We start from the raw sequence: 12,301 nt of genomic DNA on the forward strand, positions 1-12,301 counted from the left end.
CCCTGTCTTTATAGCTATCCTGGCTGCATATGGAAAGTACTTCTCATCGAAATGAGTATTGAACTGATCATAGGTCAATTAAGTCTTCTCTTCTACAGTGGTAGCTGACTCCCACCACTGGAGTGCATCTCCGACAAGCTTAAAGGTAACAAGCATCTGCTTCTGAACCTCTGTGCACTTAACCATGCGAAGATGTCGCTCGATGCCTTTCTTCCACTGGTGAGCTACTTTCGCTTCGATGGAGCCTAAAAACTCAAGTGGGCTCCCCTTTGTGAAAGAACTCCTAGCCTTTTCCCAATGATCAATCTGAACCACTGGTGCTGGTATAGGTACCTGCTGTACTTGTGGCTGATTCCGAAGTGCAGCTGTTACACCTGTTTCTATAGCCCGAGCAATGAGGTCATTTAGATGAGGAGGATATTCTGGATCCCTGCGTTCATTATAGCCCCGATCTTGAGACTTCTAAGTCTGCTGAACTGCCTCTTGTTCTACGTGCAACTGACCACCATTATCCTGAAACCCAGACAATCATTGCTTTTCCTCCATTTACTGACACTAAAGGAAATCTTGCTGCCTACGTGCCGCTTCCCTTCACTGCCTGTTTCTCTTATTATTCCATTTGGTTCTAGCGTTAACCATTTTGTTAACATAGAAAGACAGACATCAGTACGATGATAACGAATCATAAAGGAATATAACGAATCCTAAACTTAAGCTCTAAACAAGAGAATACGCTACGCTATTATGAAATAACCCTAGAGACTCTTGAACCTGGAGTGCTCTAATACCAACTGTGATACCCCTTGATTCTAGAGCCACGAGTGATCAAGTCCGAGCATAAATCCGAGGGATACCAAATAATTAAGTAAATAAACAAGCATGGATTACAAAAAGAAATAAGAATAAATACATAATTAAGCTGGAAGAAAACTAAATAATAAATCCTCGAAATTCTAATTAAATAATCCTCTAATACAATTTTCAAAGCCTCTAATAATATTACAACTTGGGAATCTATCTAGTGGATCCCTAATAAAATCCCAACTGGAAATAAATAACTGAACTAAAAGAAAATCCAAAACTAAAACATAAAGAATAGTCTTACGTAGTTGGAAGAGTGAGTATCTGTCTCTGCTCCGCACGAAAAAGCTCTAACACTGGAACTGTCGAACACCTGAAAAATAATAGTGGGTCAGGCCCACGAACAAGTTCTACTCTACTACAATCCAAATAGAGACCCGATAAATATATACATCCTAGATAACTCAACAATAGCTAATTAGTCCATATATATATATATATATATATACACACACACACACTGATGAGCACTGAAAAGTGCGCATTTAAACCCGTTAAGCTTAAGCATTCTAGTACCTTTATCTATCTTACTTTGCCGTTTTAGACTTATTACGTGTTATTTATATTTTTAGGCACTAATCCCAAAATTGAGCTAACTCAACCAAATAAGAGCTTAATTGAAGCAATCCTGAGATAAACCAAAGGAGGGAGCAAAGTGGAGAAAGCAAGGAGCAAAAAGGAATCAAAGTTGTGCAGCTGAAAAGTTCGATCGATCCAACTTAGAGTTCGATCGATCGAACATCTATGATCGATCACAGTACTTCTCGATAGATCCAACCTTGGCCTTTGCTGAAATTCCAAGTTCGATCGATCCAACTTCACCTTCGATCGATCGAACCCTATTTTGTCCTATTCAAATGATTGATCTTATCCACAGCTATACGCCTACCAACCACTTTTGTCCTTTTCCCCATAAATATCTTCGAAATATCTCAGCCTTATCCTTATCCGGAGGAGTCAGACCACTTCGATCGATCCAAGATGCAGTTCGATCGATCGAACCCATCTTCGATCGATCCAAGTTAAGGTTCGATCGATCGAACTTCCTCCAGCGAGAAAAAGTTAAAGTCCAGCTCATTTGTTCCGTCCTTCACCCAATCATTGAAGGATATGCCTTGCACGACCACAACTCATCATAGGGTGTATTTGACCTACCTATATAAGGAATGTGATACACTTTTTGGTGGGGAGCCTAGAGTCTCTTGTCACACATTGAAAATCATCTTGGAGGCTATTCTTGGAGAAAAAGTAGGGAGGAAGCTAGAGCAACCATTGGAGGAGATCTTCATCTACAAGGAGCAGCCATGGAGTTAGCCCTTGAGGGTTGGATCATCACTACCATGAGTGGCTAGACATCTTATTGGGGCTAAAGTTAGCCCCAAACATGCTTTCTTTACCTAATCTTGTGTAATTTTGAGGGATTTGTGTTGTAATGCATATTTTGATTCTTGAACTTATGAAGATCTTGATTATTCATTGAGTTCTATGGATTAATGCTTCTAATTGATCATTTTCTCTATCTATATGTCTATGTATGCTAGAGTAGATGCTCACTTCTAGATTTAATGTTATTGATGCATGTCTATGTGTATTAATGCCTTTAATCTTGAGATTGCCAAAATATGAAGTTCTTAATGTAATGCTCTTGTTATGTCTCTAGATGGTTTATACTTATTCCTTGATGGATTGTGTTTCTCTTTTAAGTAGTGTAGTGTTAGTTGGGGAAATAATTCATGCTTGTTCTTTGATGTTCCATGCTTTTGAATGCAAGAAGCATATGCTCTAATATTGTGGTGTAATGAAATTTTGAGCTTAATGAAGGATTAATGATTAGTTATGATATGTTGTATCTTTCACATGTGTTTAGACAATTTATGCCTCTCCCAATAGATATTTTGTACCTCTCACATGATGATTAGATAATGCATGTTTAACTAAGTCATCCTTATGGATTTCTTGGACTATGAGCTTAATGAAAGGTTCAATGACTTGAATTGTTATTTTATTATCTTCACATGATGTTTAGACAAGATATTCCTTTACCAATAGATGTATTGTGGCCTCACACATGTTGATTGAGACAATTTGCACTTGTTGAGTCACCCTTACCAATTTAATGTCTTTTACACGCACAACATTGTGGCAACACATTCATTTCCCTCATTAGTCACTTGATTATGGTTTGGAATAGTATTGTTTGGTGGTGATCTCTACACCCCAAGACCTTTCCTTCTTACTTACTCGTTATCTTATTGCATTGTTTTATTATAGTTTAGCTCATTTAGTATAATCAACCAATCAATCAACAATTGTGTGATCACTCGACCTACTAACCCTAATTACCATAGTTCACAATTCGATACACCATCAAATCCCTTGGGACGATCCCTACTCGCCCTATCTATATTTTATATAGAGAAAGGTAGTAGTGGCTTTTTATAAATGTAAAACTTGGCCACTTCCTAAACACACACAACTCTCAAGCTTGACTTGGTATCGCGACCCTTGTAAAGGACCGGTCAGTTTTTGGCGCCGTTGCCGGGGATTTTAAATTGGCAACGTCGAATTGTGATATTCAATTAAGATTAGTACTCTTTTGATCGTGTCTTTACTTTCTTTTTATTTTCTGTTTTTGATTACTTATTAAGTTTGTTCTTCATTAACAAGGTGCATTGAGCAAGGAGCTAGCAAAGTAATTCCAAGCTAAGGAGCAAAGCAAAGCAAAGGAAAAATGCTTAAAATGAAGAGTTGCTAAAAAAATTTTTTTTGCTAAGCTAAGCTTTTAAATTTGGAGTTGAAGTGCTAAAGGACTATTGTGAGACCTTCTTACTCAATCTCCTTAGTTAAATCGGGGGCCCACGTGGTGGCATTGCATATCATTGAAAGCATGGGAGTATGGGAATTATTGTATATGGAGGAAGTTGATGATATTTGACTTGTTGTGGAGGAGAAGTGTTTGTTTGATTGCTTTGTTGTGATTTGTAGTATTTACTTGATCATTCACTCTAGGCATTCACATGGAAAACCTAGAGGGTAATCTTGGCCACCTAGACCCGCATTTCATGCAAAACCTCCCTCCCGATCAATACGGTCTCGGAGCTCAAGCTCCAATGCCTCCAATGGTACTTCGTGACTATTATGATCTCCATGCATACCATGCACCTTCTTGTATCATGTTGCCTAATTTCGAGACAAATCAATATGAAATCAAGCCCAAAACTATTCAATTGTGTCCACTTTTCTATGGTCTAAATGATGAGGAACATTATAAGCATCTAAGTGAATTCTTTGAAATATGTTCCACCATTAGATACATGAATGTCCCGGAGGAAGTGATTAGACTACTCCTTTTCCCTTTCACACTCAAAAGCAAGGCAAAGCATTGGTTCAATACTTTGGAAGCAAATTCTATAACTTCTTGGATGCAAATGCAAAATGAATTTTTAAAAAAGTTTTATCCTATGAGCTTGACCAATGCTATGCGTACTTCAATTAGAACTTTTTTCTCAAAAAGAAGGGCAGTTATTACATGAGGCTTGGGAAAGATTGAATGACTTGCTAGGGAAATGCCCACATCATGGCATCCCAAAATGGCAAGTGGTTCAATCCTTCTATGAGAGCCTATCCGACATTCATAAAGATATTGTTGATACATCATGTGGAGGATCATATTTTGGGAAACATGAGGATGACATTTGGCAACTCTTTGAGAAGATGAGCGAAAACTCTTTACAAAAATTTTATACTTCTCAAATTGACCATGAAAGAAAAGAGAAGAAGAAAAATTCTCAAGTTTGTCAAATAGAGAGTTCAATGGGAATTGTAGTCGAGATTAAAACTCTTTCTCAAAAGTTTGACCAATTCTTGTTAAATCAAAAACCGGCTAACAATTCCTATCATCATCATCATACCTCTCAAATGAATGAGCCTTGTATGACATGTTCAAGTGTTTTGCACACTACTTTTGATTGTCCCCACGGACATGCTTATAATGAACACTATGAACAAGTCAATGCTACATTTGCTCATTCCTATTCCAATGCTTATGTTCCAAGGTGGAATGAACATCCAAATTCTTTTCAAGCTCAGAATTTTCAAAACAAGTACATTCCACCTCACAAGAGAAATGAAAGTTTTCAAGGGTTCACTCCTTCATATCATCAAAGAATGAATAATTCTTCACATCCTCAATTGTATGAATTCCAAACGGAGCATCATTCTCCTCATGCATTTCATAATGATTCTACATTTGAAGATAAGGTTTTAATGGCTTTGGATAGCCTAGAGAAGAACACAAATTTGTTGCATTCACACTCTCAATCTATATCAAAGCTAGAGTCCTAAATCGGGATCATAGCTAATGCATTGAATGCAAGGGAAGTGGGTAAGTTACCTAGTCAACCCGAGAGGAACCCAAAAGCTCAATTTTGTGTGGAGGCAAACTCTACATCGGAGAATGCCTCACAAGTTCAAACACAAGCAATCACTACTTTGAGAAGTGGTAAGCAAGTTGACAATAAGGTTGAGTTGCCAAAGGAGGATAGTGAATTGGTGCAACCAAATGTTGTCACTCATCAAAATTCCAATTACATACCTATCTCTTTGGATGAGAATGTTCCAAATCGGAATACTCAATCTTCATCATCTTCTCAAGTGCCAAAATGTCATGAGCCAAAAGCTCCTTTCCCTTATGCTTTGAGAGAAACCTCACCTCAAGAGAGGCAAGATGGGAAAATACTTGACATGATGGATGTTTTCAAGCAAGTGAACATAAATCATCCCCTCTTAGATGCAATTAAGCAAATTCTGCCTTACGCCAACTTCTTGAAAGATCTTTGCACACAAAAGAGGAGGAACAAAGGATAAGGTCCTAAGAAAGTGTTCATCACGGAGCAAGTGAGCTCCATTTTTCAACAAAATACTCCACTCAAATGCAAAGACCCCGGTGCTCCAACCATTTCATGTGTAATTAGAAATCACGAGATCCGGAGAGCTCTTCTTGACTTAGGTTCAAGTGTTAACCTGATTCCTTATTCTGTGTATGTCCAATTGGGGTTAAATGAGTTAAAGCCAACCTCGGTGGTGCTTCAAATGGCCGATAGATCCGTCAAAACACCTAGGGGTATGGTTAAGGACATCCTTGTCAAGGTAGATAAATTCTACTTTCCGGTTGATTTTGTAGTGTTAGACACTGAACCGGTTGCTAATTCCACTACCCAAATCCCAATCATCTTGGGAAGACCATTCCTTGCCACCACCAATGCCACTATCAATTGTAGGTCCGGAATCATGGATCTTTCTTTTGGCAACATGATGGTCAAACTCAATGTTTTCAACGCAAGTCGACATCCCATAGATGAAGATGAGTGTTATGTTATTAATGTGTTAGATGAGGTTGTTGAGGAATCAATTCCCACAATGATCATGAAACAACTGCTTGAGGATGATCTCTCATCTCTTTTATCCGATGATCCTCTTGCCTCATGTCTTCTTGAAATGTATGAGAGTTGTGGGTTTGATAATGAAAATTCAATCAATGAAGTAAGCAATATAATGGAATCCGTAGCAAGTTTGAATTGTCCACCATGGAAAACTCCAATTGAGCCTCTTCCTTCACTTTCTAGTATTCCTCCGGTTCCATCTTTGGTATCTCCACCAACTCTTGAGCTAAAAACTTTGCCTTCTAATCTTAAGTATGCATTTCTAGGTCCTCGCGACACTCTTCCGGTTATCATCTCTTCAAGCCTAGATGAGGACCAAGAAAATGCTCTACTTAATGTACTTAAAGGAAACAAAGAAGTTATAGGGTGGAGTGTGGCGGACCTTAAGGGAATTGATCCTTCCATTTGTATGCATCGTATACTCATGGAAGAGGATACAAAACCCTTTAGGGATGCCCAAAGGAGATTGAATCCTAACATGAAAGAGGTAGTTAAGAAAGAAGTAGTGAAACTTTTGGATGCCGGAATCATCTACCCAATCTCCGATAGCAAATGGGTGAGTCCTACACAAGTAGTTCCCAAAAAGTCGGGAATTACCGTGGTTGAAAATGCTAAAGGTGAGGAAATCTCTAAGCGCACCGCCAACTCATGGCGTGTGTGCATTGATTACCGAAAATTAAATGCCGCCACTAGAAAGGATCATTTCCCTTTACCCTTCATTGATCAAATCTTAGAGAGATTGGCGGGGCAACAATACTATTGCTTTCTAGATGGATATTCCGGTTACAACCAAGTGGCCCTTGACCCATTAGACCAAGAGAAAACCACCTTTACATGTCCATTTGGCACATTTGCTTATAGACAGATGCCTTTTGGTTTGTGCAATGCTCCTGCTACATTCCAAAGGTGTATGATGTCTATCTTTTCGGATATGGTGGAAGAGTATCTTGAGGTCTTCATGGATGATTTTTCTGTTTTTGGGTCTTCCTTTGATGCTTGCCTCAAAAATTTGGACTTAGTGCTTAAAAGATGCCGTGAAACAAACCTGTTCTTAGTTGGGAAAAGAGCCATTTCATGGTTCAAGAGGGAATTGTTTTGGGTCACGTCATATCTAGAAGAGGAATTGAGGTAGATAAGGCGAAAGTTGAACTCATCTTTGAACTACCCCCACCTTCAACGGTGAGGGAAGTTCGCTCTTTTCTAGGTCATGCCGGCTTCTATCGCCGCTTCATCAAGGACTTTAGCAAAATCGCTAGACCTTTGTGCAATCTTCTTGCCAAGGATACTCCTTTCATCTTCGGTCAAGCATGCCTAGACGCCTTTCATAAATTGCGCACTTCATTGTCATCTGCTCCTATCATGCAACCTCCTAATTGGTCTTTGCCCTTTGAAATTATGTGTGATGCTTCTGACTATGCCATGGGGGCAGTTTTGGGCCAACGAGTAGGTAAGCTCCCTTGTGCCATATACTATGCAAGCAAAACCTTCTCAGGAGCTCAATTGAATTACTCCATTACCGAGAAGGAATTACTTGCTATAGTATATGCTCTTGATAAGTTTCGCTCTTATTTGCTAGGATCTAAGGTTGTTGTTTACTCTGATCATGCTGCATTGAGACATCTTTTAACAAAGAGGGAAACAAAACCTAGATTGATTAGATGGATTTTACTCCTCCAGGAATTCGATTTTGAAATCAAGGACAAAAAGGGCACCGAAAATGTGGTTGCTGATCATCTTTCCAGATTACAAATAGAGCCTTTCCCTAGTCCTCCAATTCATGATTCTTTCCCGGATGAATAACTTTTTCAAGTCTCAAATGGAACAATGCCTTGGTTCGCTGATATTGTGAATTATTTGGCAATAGGCAAGCTTCCAACCTCTTGGTCAAAGAACGACAAAAATCGTTTCTTTGCCAACATCCGGAATTACTATTGGGAAGACCCTGTTTTATACCGTTATTGTCCCGATCAAATTGTGAGAAGATGCATTCCAGAGAGTGAAATCCCAAGTGTCCTTGTGTTTTGCCACACACTTACATGTGGTGGGCATTTTAGTGCAAAGAAGACCGCCCTAAAGGTTCTTCAAAGTGGGCTCTTTTGGCCCACTATTCATAGAGATGCCTACAACTTTTGTAAGTCGTGTGAGAGGTGTCAAAAGATGGGAACAATGTCTAAAAGAGATATGATGCCATTAACCAATATATTGGTTGTTGAAATTTTTGATATTTGGGGCATTGATTTCATGGGTCCATTTCCTATGTCATATGGTTATCAATACATTCTTCTTGCCGTTGATTATGTTTCTAAGTGGGTTGAGGCTTGTGCTACCAAAACAAATGATCACTCCGTGGTCATTCAATTCATTAAATCCAATATCTTTGCTCGTTTTGGTATGCCAAGGGCTATGATAAGTGATGGAGAAAAGCATTTTTGCAATCATTTCTTGAGGCAATTATTTCTTAAGTACTCCGTCACTCACAAAGTAGCCACTCCCTACCATCCTCAAACAAGTGGACAAGTTGAAGTGTCTAACCGGGAAATTAAGCATATCCTTGAGAAAACGGTTAACCCCACCTGGAAAGATTGGTCAAGAAAGCTAAATGATGCTTTGTGGGCTTACCGTACGGCATATAAGACTCCCATTGGCATGTCCCCTTATAGAATTGTTTATGGGAAGCCTTGCCATCTTCCAGTTGAGCTAGAACACAAAGCCTTTTGGGCAGTTAAAAAGCTCAATTTTGACCTAGCCAAAGCCAGAGAGAATAGGCTACTTCAATTGAGTGAATTGGAAGAGCTAAGGCACAATGCTTATGATAATGCCAAGCTCTACAAAGAAAGAACCAAAACCTTCCATGATAAGCATATTGTGAAGAAGTCCTTAGAACCCGGTCAAAAAGCTTGGCTTTTCAACTCTAGGTTAAAACTCTTTCCCGGCAAATTGAGAACCAAGTGGGAAGGTCCCTATGAAATTATCTCGGTTGCACCGCATGGAGCAGTAGAGATACAAGACTTGAAGAAGGGGAATATCTTCAAGGTGAATGGGCAAAGATTGAAACCAACATAGAGGGTCAAGTCTTTCAAAGACATTTAGAGGCTGCAAATCTTATCGACCCGGTGTATGAACATATTGATGAAGATTTTGATAAGAATTTAAAAACATCTTTTGAGTTAAATCCAACAAGTTCTTCCAAGAACCATTTGTTGGGTGGAACTCAAAACAACTCTCATCCCAAAAAGGAGGGGATGCATTGCAAGATCTTTAATCCGGGCTGAAAGAGCCCAAGGTCTTGCTAGAAATGTTAAAGACTAGCACCGAAATTCGTAGGATGTCAAAACCCTATTCCTCCTTCATTTCTATCTTGCATTTTGATTCTTGCGAAGTCTAGATACTGTTTTTGTGGTTCATATACATTGGAAGGAACTGAGTAAGGGGTTGCATGAGCATTCAAGTCATTTTGAGCATTTATGCATAATTTCGATCGATCCAAGTCTTGGTTCGATCGATCGAACTTTGGTTCGATCGATCCAACTATGGACTCGATCGATCCAGCTCTCATTTTGCACCCAACACTTAGAAAAATTTTGGACCTGCATCCAAACTCCAAAATGCATGCTCTCGGGATCTCCAAATTTTCAAAAGTTTGATCGATCGTAAACCATTTCGATCGATCGAACTACCTTTCGATCGATCTAACATGTGGTTCGATCGATCATGAGTCCCAACACTTAGAAAAATTTTGGACCTGCATCCAAATTCCAAAATGCATTCTCTCGGGACTTTTCAAAAATTTTCATGTTCGATCGATCGAATTCCAAGTTCGATCAATCCAACGTTCCAACACATGTCAACTCTTGAACCCTTAAACTTGTACATTCTCTATCCTTTTCGATCGATCGAAATCTTTCTTCGATCGATCGAAATTTGCATCTCAAAAAAAAAAATATTACTGTCACTGTTACTGTATTATACCTTGTGGCCGGTCTGTCGGCTTTATTATTTTATTGATGTACCTGCACTTTATATTCTCTATATATTGCTTTTTGATTATGGATGTCTCTTAGTATCTCATATTCGTATGTTTGACTCCATTAGGTACACCACAGTGACTTCAGTGAAAGAGTGCTGCCTAATTTTTCAGGACCACTCTTACAACTCTCTCTCTATTCTCTATTTATCCCATCTTACACTTGCATGTCCACTGTGCACTGATTATCCTATCTTGTTATCTAATGAGTTTATCCGAGTGCAAACTTTTCAGGACCACAGTTTATCCCAAGTTTGGGGGGGCCATGCCACCCACTTTGGATACTTCTATCCCGATCATTCATGTCTAAAGCACTGGTATACTCTTTCCTTTGTTCTTTTCACACATTGAGGACAATGTACAGTTTAAGTTTGGGGGTATTGGTGTATATTTCAGTGTTACTTTAAAATTTAAATTTTGAGCATGTCTTGTGTATTTGAGGGATATTTCTATACTTGGTCCATTTCTAGCTATGATTTTGATCTTTTGAGGACTATATTGCTTAAAATTTAAAAATTGCTTGACTTGAGAGTCCAATACTCCTTGTATGCCTTGAGGATGCCATTTAGGAGTAATTTTTTCAAAAGATTGATATCTTACTTGCATTTGTGGTCCACATCATCCTGAATTTGTGATTGTTTTGAGATTCATTCTAGGATTCTACACTAGCACCGGTGCACGCTAGCATTCAATTGTGGGGTACATGCTTTGTTGATTATTGAATTGGTTATATCCCAATTGGGCTAGTAGTGCATTGAAAACTTTCATTCTTGATAAAGGTGGATAACAACCCCTTTTCATTGAGTAGCCGGGATTTTTGCCTCATTAAGCAGTGAACTTCTCGCGCCGAAAGGTGGAGGGCCCAAACTCTAGGTTAATAATTGAATTGAAAAAAAAAAAAAAAAGTTGCAAAAGCAATAAAAGTGAGGACTTCTCCCAAAAGGTGAGAAGTAGGAAATGATTAGATGGTTGTTGTCTTGATTTGTAGCCTAGTTGATTTGAGTTTGTAAGTCCGTAGGGGTATCTTAACACCTAATGCCTTAAAGCCATCTGGTTAGGGAGTCATTGACCCAAAGCTCGCTACATGAATCTTCTAGAAAGCTTAAGAGATCAACACATTGCACAATATTTCCATCTTTAATCCTCAATAAAAAAAAAAATAGAGTGAAAAGAATAAGCGCACCTAGAACAATAAAGCTTTAATAAAAGGTCCACTCTCTTATCTTGATGATCGGTACTAGATTTGTGTGCTAGTTTGAGTGTAAGGATGTAATTACTTCTCTAGTTGGCTAAGATAGCAACACACTTGATGCCGGACCTCTCACATGGATTCTAGACTTGTTTCGATTTTCATGATTCTTTCTTGATATGTGGAGGACCATACTTGCTTGCTTGATATTGAAATTTTGGGAGATTGCTTGGAAATGATTGAAAAATTGCATACTTGAGGTAGTTTTCTCCCAATGCTTGTTTGCAATATTGGTGCCTCTTTTTAAAGAATGAGCTTAATGTTTGTGGGTACCATTTCTGGAAACCCTCGCGAGACTTTACTCGTCCACTAGGGGTAACCTAGGGGTTTAAAAGGCTTGTTGCATATGCTAAATGCAATCGTGTTCCCTACGAAAGTGGCGCTATCATTTTACTTGCTTTCCAGTTTATACTTGTTTAGTTGTTCATTTCATTCCTTTACTTCTTAGTTCATTGCTAGGGACTAGCAATATTTAAGTTTGGGGGTGTGATGAGCACTTAAAAGTGCGCATTTAAACCAGTTAAGCTTAAGCATTCTAGTACCTTTATCTATCTTACTTTGCCGTTTTAGACTTATTACGTGTTATTTATATTTTCAAGCACTAATCCCAAAATTGAGCTAACTCAACCAAATAAGAGCTTAATTGAAGCAATCCTAAGATAAACCAAAGGAGGGAGCAAAGTGGAGAAAGCAAGGAGCAAAAAGGAATCAAAGTTGTGCAGCTGA

This window comes from Cornus florida, unplaced genomic scaffold, assembly GCF_030987335.1.
Source record: "Cornus florida cultivar Cherokee Brave unplaced genomic scaffold, ASM3098733v1 CherokeeBrave_3.0.0_Hap2_Chr08, whole genome shotgun sequence".
Taxonomy (NCBI): domain Eukaryota; kingdom Viridiplantae; phylum Streptophyta; class Magnoliopsida; order Cornales; family Cornaceae; genus Cornus; species Cornus florida.